An 18,071-nucleotide genomic window follows, 5' to 3' on the forward strand; every position below is an offset into this window, starting at 1 on the left:
AGGTATGACATTAAAACCCCGCCCCTTTGGTTCCATCAAGATTTTTCTATGTTGTTTTAGAATGGGGTTTTTCAATTTAGGAGTAAAATTACATACATTTTTAATAAAATTACATAAATTAGACATACCCTTACCGAAAAAACACGAAATTTTAAAAACAACGGTTGAATCTCAATGACTCACTAAAAGTGAATTGCTGCCACCTAGTGGCGGTTTTAATTTAACATTTAAATTTTAGTTTATTTTTTTTATTATTTCAAAAGTTAATGATTAATAATGTCCATTACTAATTAAGTCATTACTGATTTCCTGTGAGCTGCATTAAACAATGCTATTTCAGAAGCTGCTTCTGTTTTTCCTCAGCATTGCAAAGATTGTCTTTTTACTGTCATTTAATTTATTGTCATTTAATTTATTGTCATTTCTTCATAACGTCATAAAAATCATAAATTTAATTTGAAATAAGTGGGGAAATTACTCCAGAAAATACATTTTTCTGTCAGAACCCCTTCTCTGAGACCAAAATCCTGTCAGAATATATTTGTTTTAATTAATTTAATTAATTAAGGATTTGACACAAAAGATGATGCACACATCTAGCAGAAAGCATTCCCCGAAAGGTTGTAGCTTTTATCAAAACAATTTTTACCTTGTAAGTTAAAAACATCATTATTGTCGATCATTGTTCGTGATATAATGATTAATGTCATTACACGAATACAGAAAACTTTCTGTGTGGGGTCATTCTTGTGTGTCGCACAGTCAAGAACCGTTTATGAATTAGTTAATTGCTTTTTAGAAAATCAAGACATTGTTATTTTAGTAGCATGAAAAACAAAAGGATTTTAAATTAATATCTTACTTGCATCGTGTCTGCACTTTCCCACGACAGAATTCACAATCTGTCTGTCTGTCTGTCTGTCTGACTGAGGTGAGCAGCACATACTGTTGAACACAGCAAAAACTCCCGCGAATGCGCATTTTTTCCCTTCACCAGTAACTAATCTGATTGGTTATTGCATTATGAGCTCAACAGAGATTTGTGTGATTGGTTGTGATGCTCAACGCTGAAAAAAAGTATAAAACGTAATCTTCTCTGTCTATCTATCGACAGTCGTAATAGATTAATATTGATTGTGTAGGAGATATTTTTTAACCCTTGTCGAATATGCAGTTTTGTCCATTTTAGAGGGAACAGAGTAATTGTGTCTCAAAATGTAGCAATTTGATTTACTCATTACCTTCACATGGTTACCGTGACAACGCGCGTCCATCCCCACATTAGCTGTTCTTAAGATATAATCTTCTTGTATGACAAGAACCATTTAGGAATCAGTTAATTGCTTTTTACGCATTAGAAAAACAAGACATTGTTATTTTAGTAGCATGAAAAATCAAAAGGATTATAAATTAATATCTTACTTACATCGCATCTACACTTTTCCTCGAGCGAAAAGGCAGAATCCAGCCAGAATGTCAGAAGAAGGGAGAAAAATACAAAAAAATAGTGACTGAGGTGAAAAGCACATGACATGAACGAGGCAAAAAGCTCCCGCGAACCCGCAGATTGTTTCTTCATCGGTAACTTATCTGATTGGTTATTGCATAATGAGCTCAACAGAGACTTGTGTGATTGGTGGTAATGCTCAACGCTGAAAAGAAAAGTAATCTTGCATGTGAGCATCTTTACCTTTAATGCCTCAACACTTTGCTTTATTTTCATATTTCACTTCAAATGTGAATGTCGTTATCCATCCACGTTCTAATCCGTATATCTTTTCATGTAAACTGATCCTCTCAGCACTATATTTATTACACCACAAAATAACATGCTCAACATTTTCTGTTACATTACAACTGTCACATTTATCAGAAATGCATTTTTTCATTAAATACAAAGTTGACTATATAGGTGGAAATTTTTAACCTTTTAAGTTTAAGAAGCAGGGCAATTGTGTCTCATAATGTAGCAATTTAATTTCCTCATTTCCTTCACCTGGTTACTGTGACAACATGCGTCCATCACATTAGCTGTTCTTGCAATATAATTTTCCTATTATTACGAGTTGTTGATATAAAAGTTATGATGAAGATTTTACAATATGCTCACTGATAAAATTTAACCATTGAGGCTCTATCTAGCTATCTATCTAGCTATCTATCTATCCCTCCATCAAACTTTAAACTACTTTAAACTTCAAACTACTTAAAACTTTAAACTAAATTAAACTTCAAACTACTTTAATCTTCAAACAACTTTAAACTACTTACAACTTTAAACTAAATTAAACTTCAAACTACTTTAATCTTAAAACTACTTTAAACTTTAAACTACTTTAAACTTTAAACTACTTTAAACTTCAAACTAATATAAACTTTAAACTACTTTAGACTTCATACTACTTTAAACTACTTTAAACTTTAAACTAATGTAAACTTTATACTACTTTAAACTTCAAACTACTTTAAACTTTAAACTAATTTAAACTTCAAACTAATTTAAACTTCAAACTTCTTCAAACGTTCTGGTCCAAACTTTCTCAAGCCAACTTAAAGTTTGTCTCGACGAACTTTCGCATCTAGTTAAGTTGGCTTGAGAGAGCCAACATATTGAAATCCTATTTAAACTTATTATTATTAAGTTGGCTTGAGAGAGCCAACATATTGAAATCCTATTTAAACTTATTAAGTTGGCTTGAGAGAGCCAACATATTGAAATCCTATTTAAACTTATTATTATTAAGTTGGCTTGAGAAAGCCAACATATTGAAATCCTATTTAAACTTATTATTATTAAGTTGGCTTGAGAAAGCCAACATATTGAAATCCTATTTAAACTTATTATTATTATTATTATTATTCCGAGACTAAAATTTCTATATGAAACTCCTCCTAGAGCTTTAACTCTACATACTCCAAACTCGGCTCAGACACTCAAACTGATCTGACTCGCGTTGCTATATCTTTTCAGACTGATCGGACTTACGGTTTTCCTAAAAATGACGATCAAAACTCGGAAAAACTCCCATTGACTTACATTGGGGAGTTCTAAAAACATTTGAATCCAAACTGCCGTTTTCACACACACAGACTCCAAAGCGCCTGACAGCCCTGCGTCTCTCCCTCTCTCTCTCCCTCAGAGGATTTATATTATCAAGCAACCAATAAGTAATGGCCTAAAATCTTCATAGCCACACCATAGCAACCAGTTTCAGCACCCTAGCAACCACTAAGAGCTCCCTAGCAACCACCCTAAACCAAAAAAAAAATTTTTTTACATTTTTTTGTATTTTTTAACGCAATATTACACTCGTGGCCTTGCGATATTGCTCCATGCTTGTGCCTATTCGGCCATAGGCACGAGGCCGCAGGCCGAGTGCCGTACTGAAGGCACTCGTTATTAACTCCATATAAACCATCTTTGACAACTACCAACCGCCTAGCAACACCATAGCAACCACCCAGAATACCCTAGCAACCGCCTAGCAACACCATAGCAACCACTCAGAACACCCTAGCAACTGCCTAACAACCACCCAGAACACCCTAGCAACCACCCAAAATACCTTAGAACACCCTAGCAACACCATAGCAACCACTCAGAACACCCTATCAACCACCCAAAATACCTTAGAACACCATAGCAACCACCCAGAACACCCTAGCAACCACCCAAAATACCCTAGCAACCGCCTAGCAACCACCCAAAATACCCTAGCAACCATCCAAAATATCCTAGCAACCGCCTAGCAACCACCCAGAACACCCTAGTAACCACCCAGAACACCCTAGCAACCACCTAGCAACCACCCAGAACACCCTAGCAACCACCCAAAATACCCTAGCAACCGCCTAGCAACCACCCAGAACACCCTAGCAACCACCGAAAATATCTTAGAAACCGCCTAGCAACTACCCAAAAGACCCTAGCAACCACCCAAAACACCCTAGCAACCGCCTAGCAACCACCCAAAAGACCCTAGCAACCACCCAGAACACCCTAGCAACCACCCAAAAGACCCTAGCAACCACCCAGAACACCCTAGCAACCAACCAAAACACCCTAGCAACCACCCAAAACACCCTAGCAACCGCCTAGCAACCACCCAAAATACCCTAGCAACCACCCAAAAGACCCTAGCAACCACCCAAAACACCCTAGCAACCGCCTAGCAACCACCCAAAAGACCCTAGCAACCACCCAAAATATCCTAGCAACCACCCAAAACACCCTAGCAACCACCCAAAAGACCCTAGCAACCACCCAAAACATCCTAGCAACCACCCAAAACACCCTAGCAACCGCCTAGCAACCACCCAAAACACCCTAGCAACCACCTAAAATATCCTAGCAACCGCCTAGCAACCACCCAAAAGACCCTAGCAACCACCCAAAATATCCTAGCAACTGCCTAGCAACCACCCAAAAGACCCTAGCAACCATCAGAAATATCCTAGCAACCGCCTAGCAACCACCCAGAATACCCTAGCAACCACCCAAAACAGCCTAGCAACCACCCAGAAAACCCTAGCAACCGCCTAGCAACCACCCAGAATACCCTAGCAACCACCTAGAACACCCTAGCAACCACCCAAAAGACCTTAGCAACCACCCAGGACACCCTAGCAAAAACCTAGCAACCACCCAGAACACCCTAGCAACCGCCCAAAATACCCTAGCAACACCATAGCAACCACCTATAACATCCTAGCAACCGCCTAGCAAAAAAACGTTCTGCTCCAAACTTTCTCAAGCCAACTTAAAGTTTGTCTCGACGAACTTTCGCATCTAGTTATTATTATTATTCCGAGACTAAAATTTCTATATGAAACTCCTCCTAGAGCTTTAACTCTACATACTCCAAACTCGGCTCAGACACTCAAACTGATCTGACTCGCGTTGCTATATCTTTTCAGACTGATCGGACTTACGGTTTTCCTAAAAATGACGATCAAAACTCGGAAAAACTCCCATTGACTTACATTGGGGAGTTCTAAAAACATTTGAATCCAAACTGCCGTTTTCACACACACAGACTCCAAAGGGCCTGACAGCCCTGCGTCTCTCCCTCTCTCTCTCCCTCAGAGGATTTATATTATCAAGCAACCAATAAGTAATGGCCTAAAATCTTCATAGCCACACCATAGCAACCAGTTTCAGCACCCTAGCAACCACTAAGAGCTCCCTAGCAACCACCCTAAACCAAAAAAAAAATTTTTTTACATTTTTTTGTATTTTTTAACGCAATATTACACTCGTGGCCTTGCGATATTGCTCCATGCTTGTGCCTATTCGGCCATAGGCACGAGGCCGCAGGCCGAGTGCCGTACTGAAGGCACTCGTTATTAAAGATTTTAAGAACTCTATAAAAACTCCATAGTAACCATCTTTGACAACTACCAACCACCTAGTAACACCATAGCAACTACCAAAAATACCTTAGCAACCATCTTGAACACCCTAGCAACATCTAGAAATGCTCTAGTAACCACCAAATATACCCTAGCAACCACCCAGAACACCCTAGCAACTGCCTAGCAACCCCCCAGAACACCTAGCAACTGCCTAGCAACCACCCAGAACACCTAGCAAACAGCCAGAACACCCTAGCAACTGCCTAGCAACCACCCAGAACACCTAGCAACTGCCTAGCAACAACCCAGAACACACTAGCAACCGCCTAGCAACACCATAGCAACCACCCAGAACACCCTAGCAACCGCCTAGCAACCACCCAGAATACCTTAGCAACCGCCTAGCAACACCATAGCAACCACCCAGAACACCCTAGCAACCGCCTAGCAACCACCCAGAATACCTTAGCAACCGCCTAGCAACACCATAGCAACCACTCAGAACACCCTAGCAACTGCCTAACAACCACCCAGAACACCCTAGCAACCACCCAAAATATCCTAGCAACCGCCTAGCAACCACCCAGAACACCCTACAACCGCCTAGCAACCACCCAGAACACCCTAGCAACCACCCAGAACACCCTAGCAACCACCCAAAATACCCTAGCAACCGCCTAGCAACCACCCAAAAGACCCTAGCAACCACCGAAAATATCTTAGAAACCGCCTAGCAACTACCCAAAAGACCCTAGCAACCACCCAAAATGCCCTAGCAACCGCCTAGCAACCACCCAGAATACCCTATCAACCACCTAAAATACCCTAGCAACCACCTAAAATACCCTAGCAACCGCCTATCAACCACCCAAAAGACCCTAGCAACCACCCAAAATATCCTAGCAACCGCCTAGCAACCACCCAGAACACCCTAGTAACCACGCAGAACACCCTAGCAACCGCCTAGCAACCACCCAGAACACCCTAGCAACCACCCAAAATACCCTAGCAACCGCCTAGCAACCACCCAAAATATCCTAGCAACCGCCTAGCAACCACCCAGAACACCCTAGTAACCACCCAGAACACCCTAGCAACCGCCTAGCAACCACCCAGAACACCTTAGCAACCACCCAAAATACCCTAGCAACCGCCTAGCAACCACCCAAAAGACCCTAGCAACCACCAGAAATATCCTAGCAACCGCCTAGCAACCACTCAGAATACCCTAGCAACCGCTTAGCAAAAAACTTTCTGGTCCAAACTTTCTCAAGCCAACTTAAAGTTTGTCTCGACGAACTTTCGCATCTAGTTATTAAGTTGGCTTGAGAGAGCCAACATATTGAAATCCTATTTAAACTTATTATTATTATTATTCTTCTGACCCTAAAAAAATCTATATCAAACTCCTCCTAGAGCTTTAACTCTACATACTCCAAACTCGGCTCAGACACTCAAACTGATCTGACTCGAGTTGCTATATCTTTTCAGACTGATCGGACTTACGGTTTTCCTAAAAATGACGATCAAAACTCGAAAAAACTCATTCAAAAACTCCCATTGACTTACATTGGGAGTTCTAAAAAATTCAAACCGACGAAAATTCAAATCAAAATACCTTGAAGACTAAACCAAACTGCCGTTCTATATACTATATTAGCCAATGAGACTCATTTAAACTAATAAACTATAAACTATAAACACTTATAAACTAATTAACTTATAAACTCATGAATTCATAAACTTATGAACTCTTAAACTCATAAATTAATAAACTCTGAACTCTTAATCTCATTTAAACTTATAAACTCTAAACTGATTTAAACTTATAAACTCAAAACTCAAGAACTCATACACTTATTAACTCATCAATTTATACACTTATAAACTCTAAACTCAGACACACACACTGAGTTTATGAGTGAGTGTGTGAGCGAGTTAGTGGGTGTGTGTGTGTGTGTGTGTGTCTGTGTGTTTGTTTGTGTGTGTGTGTGTGTGTGTCTAACTTATTTATCTATCTCTCAAACTTCAAACTACTGTAAACTACTGTAAACTTAAAACCACTATAAACTTCTTAAGTTTAAATCTTCCAGCTCCCAAGCAACTCCATAGCAACCAAACTCGAGTACCCTAGCAACCGTTTTGTAAGACCTATATCTCTGTATCAGAACATCGTATAGAGATGAGGTTTGGCTCTTTTGACTCGTGCTAGCAAACAGCACTTCCAACATGCTACATATGCTAGCAGTGAATAGCTACATGCTAATAGCGATTAGTTAAGTGTTAAATCATGCCAAGATCATGCTAAGAACTCTATAAAAACTCCATAGTAACCATCTGTGACAACTACCAACCACCTAGTAACACCATATCAACCGCCCTGAATACCATAGCAACCCCCCAGAACACCCTAGCAACCGCCTAGCAACCACCCAAAAGACCCTAGCAACCACCCAGAACACCGTAGCAACCACCCAAAATACCCTAGCAACCACCCAAAACACCCTAGCAACCGCCTAGCAACCACCCAAAAGACCCTAGCAACCGCCTAGCAACCACCCAAAAGACCCTAGCAACCACCCAAAATATCCTAGCAACCGCCTAGCAACCACCCAAAAGACCCTAGCAACCACCCGAAATATCCTAGCAACCGCCTAGCAACCACCCAGAATATCCTAGCAACCACCCAAAACAGCCTAGCAACAACCCAGAACACCCTAGCAACCGCCTAGCAACCACCCAAAAGACCCTAGCAACCGCCTAGCAACCACCCAGAACACCCTAGCAACCACCCAAAAGACCCTAGCAACCACCCAAAATACCCTAGCAACCGCCTAGCAACCACCCAAAAGACCCTAGCAACATCCAAAAGACCCTAGCAACCGCCTAGCAACCACCCAAAATATCCTAGCAACCACCCAAAACACCCTAGCAACCGCCTAGCAACCACCCAAAAGACCCTAGCAACCACCCAAAACAGCCTAGCAACCACCCAGAACACCCTAGCCACCACCTAGCAACCACCCAGAATACCTTAGCAACGCCTAGCAACACCATAGCAACCACCCATAACACCCTTGCAACTGCCTAGCAACCACCCAGAACACCCTAGCAACCACCCAAAATACCTTAGCAACCGCCTAGCAACACCATAGCAACCACCCATAACACCCTAGCAACCGCCTAGCAACCACCCAAAAGACTCTAGCAACCACCCAAAATATCCTAGCAACCACCCAAAACACCCTAGCAACCGCCTAGCAACCACCCAAAAGACCCTAGCAACCGCCTAGCAACCACCCAAAAGACCCTAGCAACCACCTAAAATATCCTAGCAACCACCCAGAACACCCTAGCAACCACCTAGCAACCGCCTAGCAACCACACAAAAGACCCTAGCAACCACCCAAAACACCCTAGCAACCACCCAAAACACCCTAGCAACCGCCTAGCAACCACCCAGAATACCTTAGCAACCGCCTAGCAACACCATAGCGACCACCCATAACATCATAACAACCGCCTAGCAAAAAACTTTCCGGTCCAAACTTTCTCAAGCCAACTTAAAGTTTGTCTCGACGAACTTTCGCATCTAGTTATTATTATTATTATTATTATTCCGAGACTAAAATTTCTATATGAAACTCCTCCTAGAGCTTTAACTCTACATACTCCAAACTCGGCTCAGACACTCAAACTGATCTGACTCGCGTTGCTATATCTTTTCAGACTGATCGGACTTACGGTTTTCCTAAAAATGACGATCAAAACTCGGAAAAACTCCCATTGACTTACATTGGGGAGTTCTAAAAACATTTGAATCCAAACTGCCGTTTTCACACACACAGACTCCAAAGGGCCTGACAGCCCTGCGTCTCTCCCTCTCTCTCTCCCTCAGAGGATTTATATTATCAAGCAACCAATAAGTAATGGCCTAAAATCTTCATAGCCACACCATAGCAACCAGTTTCAGCACCCTAGCAACCACTAAGAGCTCCCTAGCAACCACCCTAAACCAAAAAAAATTTTTTTTTACATTTTTTTGTATTTTTTAACGCAATATTACACTCGTGGCCTTGCGATATTGCTCCATGCTTGTGCCTATTCGGCCATAGGCACGAGGCCGCAGGCCGAGTGCCGTACTGAAGGCACTCGTTATTAAAGATTTTAAGAACTCTATAAAAACTCCATAGTAACCATCTTTGACAACTACCAACCACCTAGTAACACCATAGCAACTACCAAAAATACCTTAGCAACCATCTTGAACACCCTAGCAACATCTAGAAATGCTCTAGTAACCACCAAATATACCCTAGCAACCACCCAGAACACCCTAGCAACTGCCTAGCAACCCCCCAGAACACCTAGCAACTGCCTAGCAACCACCCAGAACACCTAGCAAACAGCCAGAACACCCTAGCAACTGCCTAGCAACCACCCAGAACACCTAGCAACTGCCTAGCAACAACCCAGAACACCCTAGCAACCGCCTAGCAACACCATAGCAACCACCCAGAACACCCTAGCAACCGCCTAGCAACCACCCAGAATACCTTAGCAACCGCCTAGCAACACCATCGCAACCACCCAGAACACCCTAGCAACCGCCTAGCAACCACCCAAAATACCCTAGCAACCGCCTAGCAACACCATAGCAACCACCCAGAACACCCTAGCAACCGCCTAGCAACCACCCAGAATACCTTAGCAACCGCCTAGTAACACCATAGCAACCACTCAGAACACCCTAGCAACTGCCTAACAACCACCCAGAACACCCTAGCAACCACCCAAAATATCCTAGCAACCGCCTAGCAACCACCCAGAACACCCTACAACCGCCTAGCAACCACCCAGAACACCCTAGCAACCACCAAAAATACCCTAGCAACCGCCTAGCAACCACCCAAAAGACCCTAGCAACCACCGAAAATATCTTAGAAACCGATTTTAAGAACTCTATAAAAACTCCATAGTAACCATCTTTGACAACTACCAACCACCTAGTAACACCATAGCAACTACCAAAAATACCTAGCAAACAGCCAGAACACCCTAGCAACTGCCTAGCAACCACCCAGAACACCTAGCAACTGCCTAGCAACAACCCAGAACACCCTAGCAACCGCCTAGCAACACCATAGCAACCACCCAGAACACCCTAGCAACCGCCTAGCAACCACCCAGAATACCTTAGCAACCGCCTAGCAACACCATCGCAACCACCCAGAACACCCTAGCAACCGCCTAGCAACCACCCAAAATACCCTAGCAACCGCCTAGCAACACCATAGCAACCACCCAGAACACCCTAGCAACCGCCTAGCAACCACCCAGAATACCTTAGCAACCGCCTAGTAACACCATAGCAACCACTCAGAACACCCTAGCAACTGCCTAACAACCACCCAGAACACCCTAGCAACCACCCAAAATATCCTAGCAACCGCCTAGCAACCACCCAGAACACCCTACAACCGCCTAGCAACCACCCAGAACACCCTAGCAACCACCAAAAATACCCTAGCAACCGCCTAGCAACCACCCAAAAGACCCTAGCAACCACCGAAAATATCTTAGAAACCGCCTAGCAACTACCCAAAAGACCCTAGCAACCACCCAAAATGCCCTAGCAACCGCCTAGCAACCACCCAGAATACCCTATCAACCACCTAAAATACCCTAGCAACCACCTAAAATACCCTAGCAACCGCCTATCAACCACCCAAAAGACCCTAGCAACCACCCAAAATATCCTAGCAACCGCCTAGCAACCACCCAGAACACCCTAGTAACCACCCAGAACACCCTAGCAACCGCCTAGCAACCACCCAGAACACCCTAGCAACCACCCAAAATACCCTAGCAACCGCCTAGCAACCACCCAAAAGACCCTAGCAACCACCGAAAATATCTTAGAAACCGCCTAGCAACACCATAGCAACCACCCAGAACACCCTAGCAACCGCCTAGCAACCAACCAGAATACCCTAGCAACCGCCTAGCAACACCATAGCAACCACCCAGAACACCCTAGCAACCGCCTAGCAACCACCCAGAACACCTTAGCAACAGCATAGCAACCACTCAGAACACCCTAGCAACTGCCTAGCAACCACCCAGAATACCTTAGCAACCGCCTAGCAACACCATAGCAACCACCCAGAACACCCTAGCAACCGCATAGCAACCACCCAGAACACCCTAGCAACCGCCTAGCAACCACCCAAAACACCCTAGCAACCACCTAGCAACCACCCAGAATACCCTAGCAACCGTCTAGCAACAGCATAGCAACCACCCAGAACACCCTAGCAACCGCCTAGCAACCACCCAGAATACCCTAGCAACCGCCTAGCAACACCATAGCAACCACCCAGAACACCCTAGCAACCGCCTAGCAACACCATAGAAACCACTAAAACACCCTAGCAACCGCCTAGCAACCACCCAGAACACCCTAGCAACCACCCAGAACACCCTAGTAACCGCCTAGCAACCACCCAAAATACCTTAGCAACCGCCTAGCAACACCCTAGCAACCACCCAAAACACCATAGCAACCGCCTAGCAACCACCCAGAACACCCTAGCAACCAACCAGAATACCCTAGCAACCACCCATAACACCCTAGCAACCGCCTAGCAACCACCCAAAATACCTTAGCAACCGTCTAGCAACACCATAGCAACCACCCAGAACACCCTAGCAACCGCCTAGCAACACCCTAGCAACCACCCAAAATACCATAGCAACCGCCTAGCAACCACCCAGAACACCCTAGCAACCACCCAAAATACCTTAGCAACCGCCTAGCAACACCCTAGCAACCACCCAAAATACCCTAGCAACCTAGCAACCGCTTAGCAACACCCTAGCAACCACCCAGAATACCCTAGCAACCGCCTAGCAACACCATAGCAACCACCCAGAACACCCTAAACTAAACTAAATTAAACTTCAAACTATTTTAAACTTTCAACTAATTTAAACTTTAAACTAAATTAAACTTCAAACTACTTTAAACTTTCAACTATTTTAAACTTTAAACTAAATTAATCTTCAAACTATTTTAAACTTTCAACTAATTTAAACTTTAAACTAAATTAAACTTCAAACTATTTTAAACTTTCAACTAATTTACACTTTAAACTAAATTAAACTTTAAACTACTTTAAACTTTTTCAAACTTTATGGTCCAAACTTTCTCAAGCCAACTTAAAGTTTGTCTCGACGAACTTTCGCATCTAGTTAAGTTGGCTTGGAGAGCCAATTTACTGAAATCCTATTTAAACTTATTATTAAGTTGGCTTGGAGAGCCAACTTACTGAAATCCTATTTAAACTTATTATTATTAGTGGTGCTTTTTTGAAAGCATCACTATTGTTATTGCTCATACTTATTATTATTCTTTTACTTCTTTTTATTATTCTGGACAAAAGTTTGGCGCGTAATGCGCCCCGCACCGTTTGTCACAGACCCCTGAGTGAGGCGTCAAATCGAGTGGCTCATTGAGGAGAGGTGTGCTATGACTTTTCTAAGCGATCGGGTGTACGATGTTCGCACAGCGGACGAAAAAGCGGCCAAAAAAGTCCCATTGACTTTACATTGGGAGTTCTACAAATATTTGAATCCCAACCGACGTTTTCACACACACAGACTCCAAAGGGCCTGACAGCCCTGCGTCTCTCCCTCTCTCTCTCCCTCAGAGGATTTATATTATCAAGCAGCCAATAAGTAATGGCCTAAAATCTTCATAGCCACACCCTAGCAACCAGTTTCAGCACCCTAGCAACCACTAAGAGCTCCCTAGCAACCACCCTAAACCAAAAAAAAACATTTTTTAAAATTTTTTGTATTTTTTAAAGCAATTTTACTCTCGTGGCCTTGCGATATCGCTCCATGCTTGTGCCTATTCGGCCATAGGCACGAGGCCGCAGGCCGAGTGCCGTACTGAAGGCACTCGTTATTCAAGATTTTAACAACTCTATAAAAACTCCATAGTAACCATATTTGACAACTACCAACCACCTAGTAACACCATAGCAACTAACAAAAATACCTTAGCAACCACCCTGAACACCCTAGCAACGTCTAGAAATGCTCTAGTAACCACCAAAAAACTCTAGCAACCACCCAGAACATCCTAGCAACTGCCTAGCAACCACCCAGAACACCTAGCAACTGCCTAGTAACCACCCAGAACACCTAGCAACTGCCTAGCAACCACCCAGAACACCCTAGCAACGCCCTAGCATCCACCCAGAATACCATAGCAACTGCCTAGCAACACCATAGCAACCACCCATAACACCCTAGCAACTGCCTAGCAACGACCTAGCAACCACCCAGAATACCCTAGCAACTGCATAGCAACCACCAAGAATACCCTAGCAACCGCCTAGCAACCACCCAGAATACCCTAGCAACCACCTAGCAACACCATAGCAACCACCCAGAATACCCTAGCAACCGCCTAGCAACACCATAGCAACCACCCAGAATACCCTAGCAACTGCCTAGCAACGCCCTAGCAAACACCCAGAATACCTTAGCAACCGCCTAGCAACACCATAACAACCACCCAGAACACCCTAGCAACTGCCTAGCAACGCCCTAGCAACAACCCAGAATACCCTAGCAACCGCCTAGCAACACCATAGCAACCACCCAGAACACCCTAGCAACTGCCTAGCAACGCCCTAGCAACCACCCAGAATACCCTAGCAACTGCCTAGCATCGCCCTAGCAACCACCCAGAATACCCTAGCAACCGCCTAGCAACACCATAGCAACCACCCAGAACACCCTAGCAACTGCCTAGCAACTGCCTAGCAACGCCGTAGCAACCACCCAGAATACCCTAGCACCCGCCTAGCAACACCATAGCAACCACCCAGAACACCCTAGCAACTGCCTAGCAACCACCAAGAATACCCTAGCAACCGCCTAGCAACCACCCATAATACCCTAGCAACCGCCTAGCAACATCATAGCAACCACCCAGAACACCCTAGCAACTGCCTAGCAACGCCCTAGCAACCACCAAGAATACCCTAGCAACCGCCTAGCATCCACCCAGAATACCCTAGCAACCGCCTAGCAACACCATAGCAACCACCCAGAATACCCTAGCAACCGCCTAGCAACACCATAGCAACCACCCAGAATACCCTAGCAACGCCCTAGCAACCACCCAGAATACCCTAGCAACCACCTAGCAACACCATAGCAACCACCCAGAACACCCTAGCAACCACCTAGCAAAGCCCTAGCAACCACACAGAACACCCTAGCAACACCCTAGCAACCACCTGAACAACATGAATAAGCCATATCTCAGCACCAGAACATCGTACAGACATGTTTGTTGGCTCGTATGCAATCATGTACCACACTCTAGCAACCGAGTGGCGAGTTTTGCCACTGCAAGCACCACTTCACATTTTCTTCAGGAAATGTACATTCTAGTTATTAAGTTGGCTTGAGAGAGCCAACATATTGAAATCCTATTTAAACTTATTAAGTTGGCTTGAGAGAGCCAACATACTGATATTGTACTTAAACTTATTATTAGTGGTGCTTGCTGAAAGCAAGGCATCACTATTGTTATTGCTCATACTTATTATTATTCTTTTTTTTAATTATTATTCTGGACAAAGTTTGGCGCGTAACTCGCCCCGCACCGTTTGTCACAGACCCCTGAGTGAGGCGTCAAATCGAGTGGCTCATTGAGGAGAGGTGTGCTATGACTTTTCTAAGCGATCGGGTGTACGATGTTCGCACAGCGGACGAAAAAGCGGCCAAAAAAGTCCCATTGACTTTACATTGGGAGTTCTACAAATATTTGAATCCCAACCGACGTTTTCACACACACAGACTCCAAAGGGCCTGACAGCCCTGCGTCTCTCCCTCTCTCTCTCCCTCAGAGGATTTATATTATCAAGCAGCCAATAAGTAATGGCCTAAAATCTTCATAGCCACACCCTAGCAACCAGTTTCAGCACCCTAGCAACCACTAAGAGCTCCCTAGCAACCACCCTAAACCAAAAAAAAACATTTTTTAAAATTTTTTGTATTTTTTAAAGCAATTTTACTCTCGTGGCCTTGCGATATCGCTCCATGCTTGTGCCTATTCGGCCATAGGCACGAGGCCGCAGGCCGAGTGCCGTACTGAAGGCACTCGTTATTCAAGATTTTAACAACTCTATAAAAACTCCATAGTAACCATATTTGACAACTACCAACCACCTAGTAACACCATAGCAACTAACAAAAATACCTTAGCAACCACCCTGAACACCCTAGCAACGTCTAGAAATGCTCTAGTAACCACCAAAAAACTCTAGCAACCACCCAGAACATCCTAGCAACTGCCTAGCAACCACCCAGAACACCTAGCAACTGCCTAGTAACCACCCAGAACACCTAGCAACTGCCTAGCAACCACCCAGAACACCCTAGCAACGCCCTAGCATCCACCCAGAATACCATAGCAACTGCCTAGCAACACCATAGCAACCACCCATAACACCCTAGCAACTGCCTAGCAACGACCTAGCAACCACCCAGAATACCCTAGCAACTGCATAGCAACCACCAAGAATACCCTAGCAACCGCCTAGCAACCACCCAGAATACCCTAGCAACCACCTAGCAACACCATAGCAACCACCCAGAATACCCTAGCAACCGCCTAGCAACACCATAGCAACCACCCAGAATACCCTAGCAACTGCCTAGCAACGCCCTAGCAAACACCCAGAATACCTTAGCAACCGCCTAGCAACACCATAACAACCACCCAGAACACCCTAGCAACTGCCTAGCAACGCCCTAGCAACAACCCAGAATACCCTAGCAACCGCCTAGCAACACCATAGCAACCACCCAGAACACCCTAGCAACTGCCTAGCAACGCCCTAGCAACCACCCAGAATACCCTAGCAACTGCCTAGCATCGCCCTAGCAACCACCCAGAATACCCTAGCAACCGCCTAGCAACACCATAGCAACCACCCAGAACACCCTAGCAACTGCCTAGCAACTGCCTAGCAACGCCGTAGCAACCACCCAGAATACCCTAGCACCCGCCTAGCAACACCATAGCAACCACCCAGAACACCCTAGCAACTGCCTAGCAACCACCAAGAATACCCTAGCAACCGCCTAGCAACCACCCATAATACCCTAGCAACCGCCTAGCAACATCATAGCAACCACCCAGAACACCCTAGCAACTGCCTAGCAACGCCCTAGCAACCACCAAGAATACCCTAGCAACCGCCTAGCATCCACCCAGAATACCCTAGCAACCGCCTAGCAACACCATAGCAACCACCCAGAATACCCTAGCAACCGCCTAGCAACACCATAGCAACCACCCAGAATACCCTAGCAACGCCCTAGCAACCACCCAGAATACCCTAGCAACCACCTAGCAACACCATAGCAACCACCCAGAACACCCTAGCAACCACCTAGCAAAGCCCTAGCAACCACACAGAACACCCTAGCAACACCCTAGCAACCACCTGAACAACATGAATAAGCCATATCTCAGCACCAGAACATCGTACAGACATGTTTGTTGGCTCGTATGCAATCATGTACCACACTCTAGCAACCGAGTGGCGAGTTTTGCCACTGCAAGCACCACTTCACATTTTCTTCAGGAAATGTACATTCTAGTTATTATTATTATTCTTCTGAGACTAAAAATTTCTATATCAAACTCCTCCTAGAGCTTTAACTCTACATACTCCAAACTCGGCTCAGACACTCAAACTGATCTGACCAAGTGTGCTATATCTTTTCAGACTGATCGGACTTACGGTTTTCCTAAAAATGACGATCAAAACTCAAAAAAACTCATTCAAAAACTCCCATTGACTTACATTGGGGAGTTCTAAAAAATTCAAACCGACGAAAATTCAAATCAAAATACCTTGAAGACTAAACCAAACTGCCGTTCTATATACTATATGAGCTAATCTAATCTAATGAGAAACTAATCTTTCTCTTTTTTTCTTTCTTTCTTTCTCTTTCTTTCTTTCTTTCTTTCTTTCTTTCTAACTAATCTTTCTTTCTTTCTTTCTTTTTTTCTTACTAATCTTTTTCTTTCTTTCTAACTAATCTTTTTCTTTCTTTCTTTCTTTCTAACTAATCTCTTTCTTTCTTTCTTTCTTTCTTTCTTTCTTTCTTTCTTTCTAACTAATCTTTTTCTTTCTTTCTTTCTTTCTTTCTTTCTAACTAATCTTTCTTTCTTTCTTTCTAGCTTTCTTTCTTTCTTTCTTTCTTTCTTTCTTTCTTTCTTTCTTTCTTTCTACCTAATCTTTTTCTTTCTTTCTTTCTTTCTTTCTTTCTTTCTTTCTTTCTTTCTTTCTTTCTAACTAATCTTTTTCTTTCTTTCTTTCTTTCTTTCTTTCTTTCTTTCTTTCTTTCTTTCTAACTAAACTTTCTTTCTTTCTATCTAACTAATCCATCTTTCTTTCTAATTAATCTATCTTTCTTTCTAACTAATCTTTCTTTCTTTCATTCTAGCAACTTTCTTCTTTTAAAGAAGTTCTTTTAAACTACTTCAAACTTTGAACTACTTTAAGCTTTAAACAACTTTAAACTTCAAACTATTTTAAACTAATTTAAACTTCAAACTATTTTAAACTAATTTAAACTTCAAGCTAAGTTAAACTTTAAACTAACATACATAACTT

At 43.6% G+C, this 18,071-nt stretch overlaps 1 protein-coding gene across 1 annotated transcript in view; it reads left to right on the forward strand.

Annotated features, from left to right (window-relative positions):
• LOC311085859 (uncharacterized protein) overlaps positions 1-18,071 on the forward strand; it is an 89,089-nt gene that overhangs the window by 52,948 nt on the left and 18,070 nt on the right. The gene's annotated exons all lie outside the window — the stretch shown is intronic.

Source organism: Abramis brama, assembly GCF_963993115.1.
Source record: "Abramis brama genome assembly, chromosome: 6".
NCBI classification, from domain to species: Eukaryota; Metazoa; Chordata; class Actinopteri; order Cypriniformes; family Leuciscidae; genus Abramis; species Abramis brama.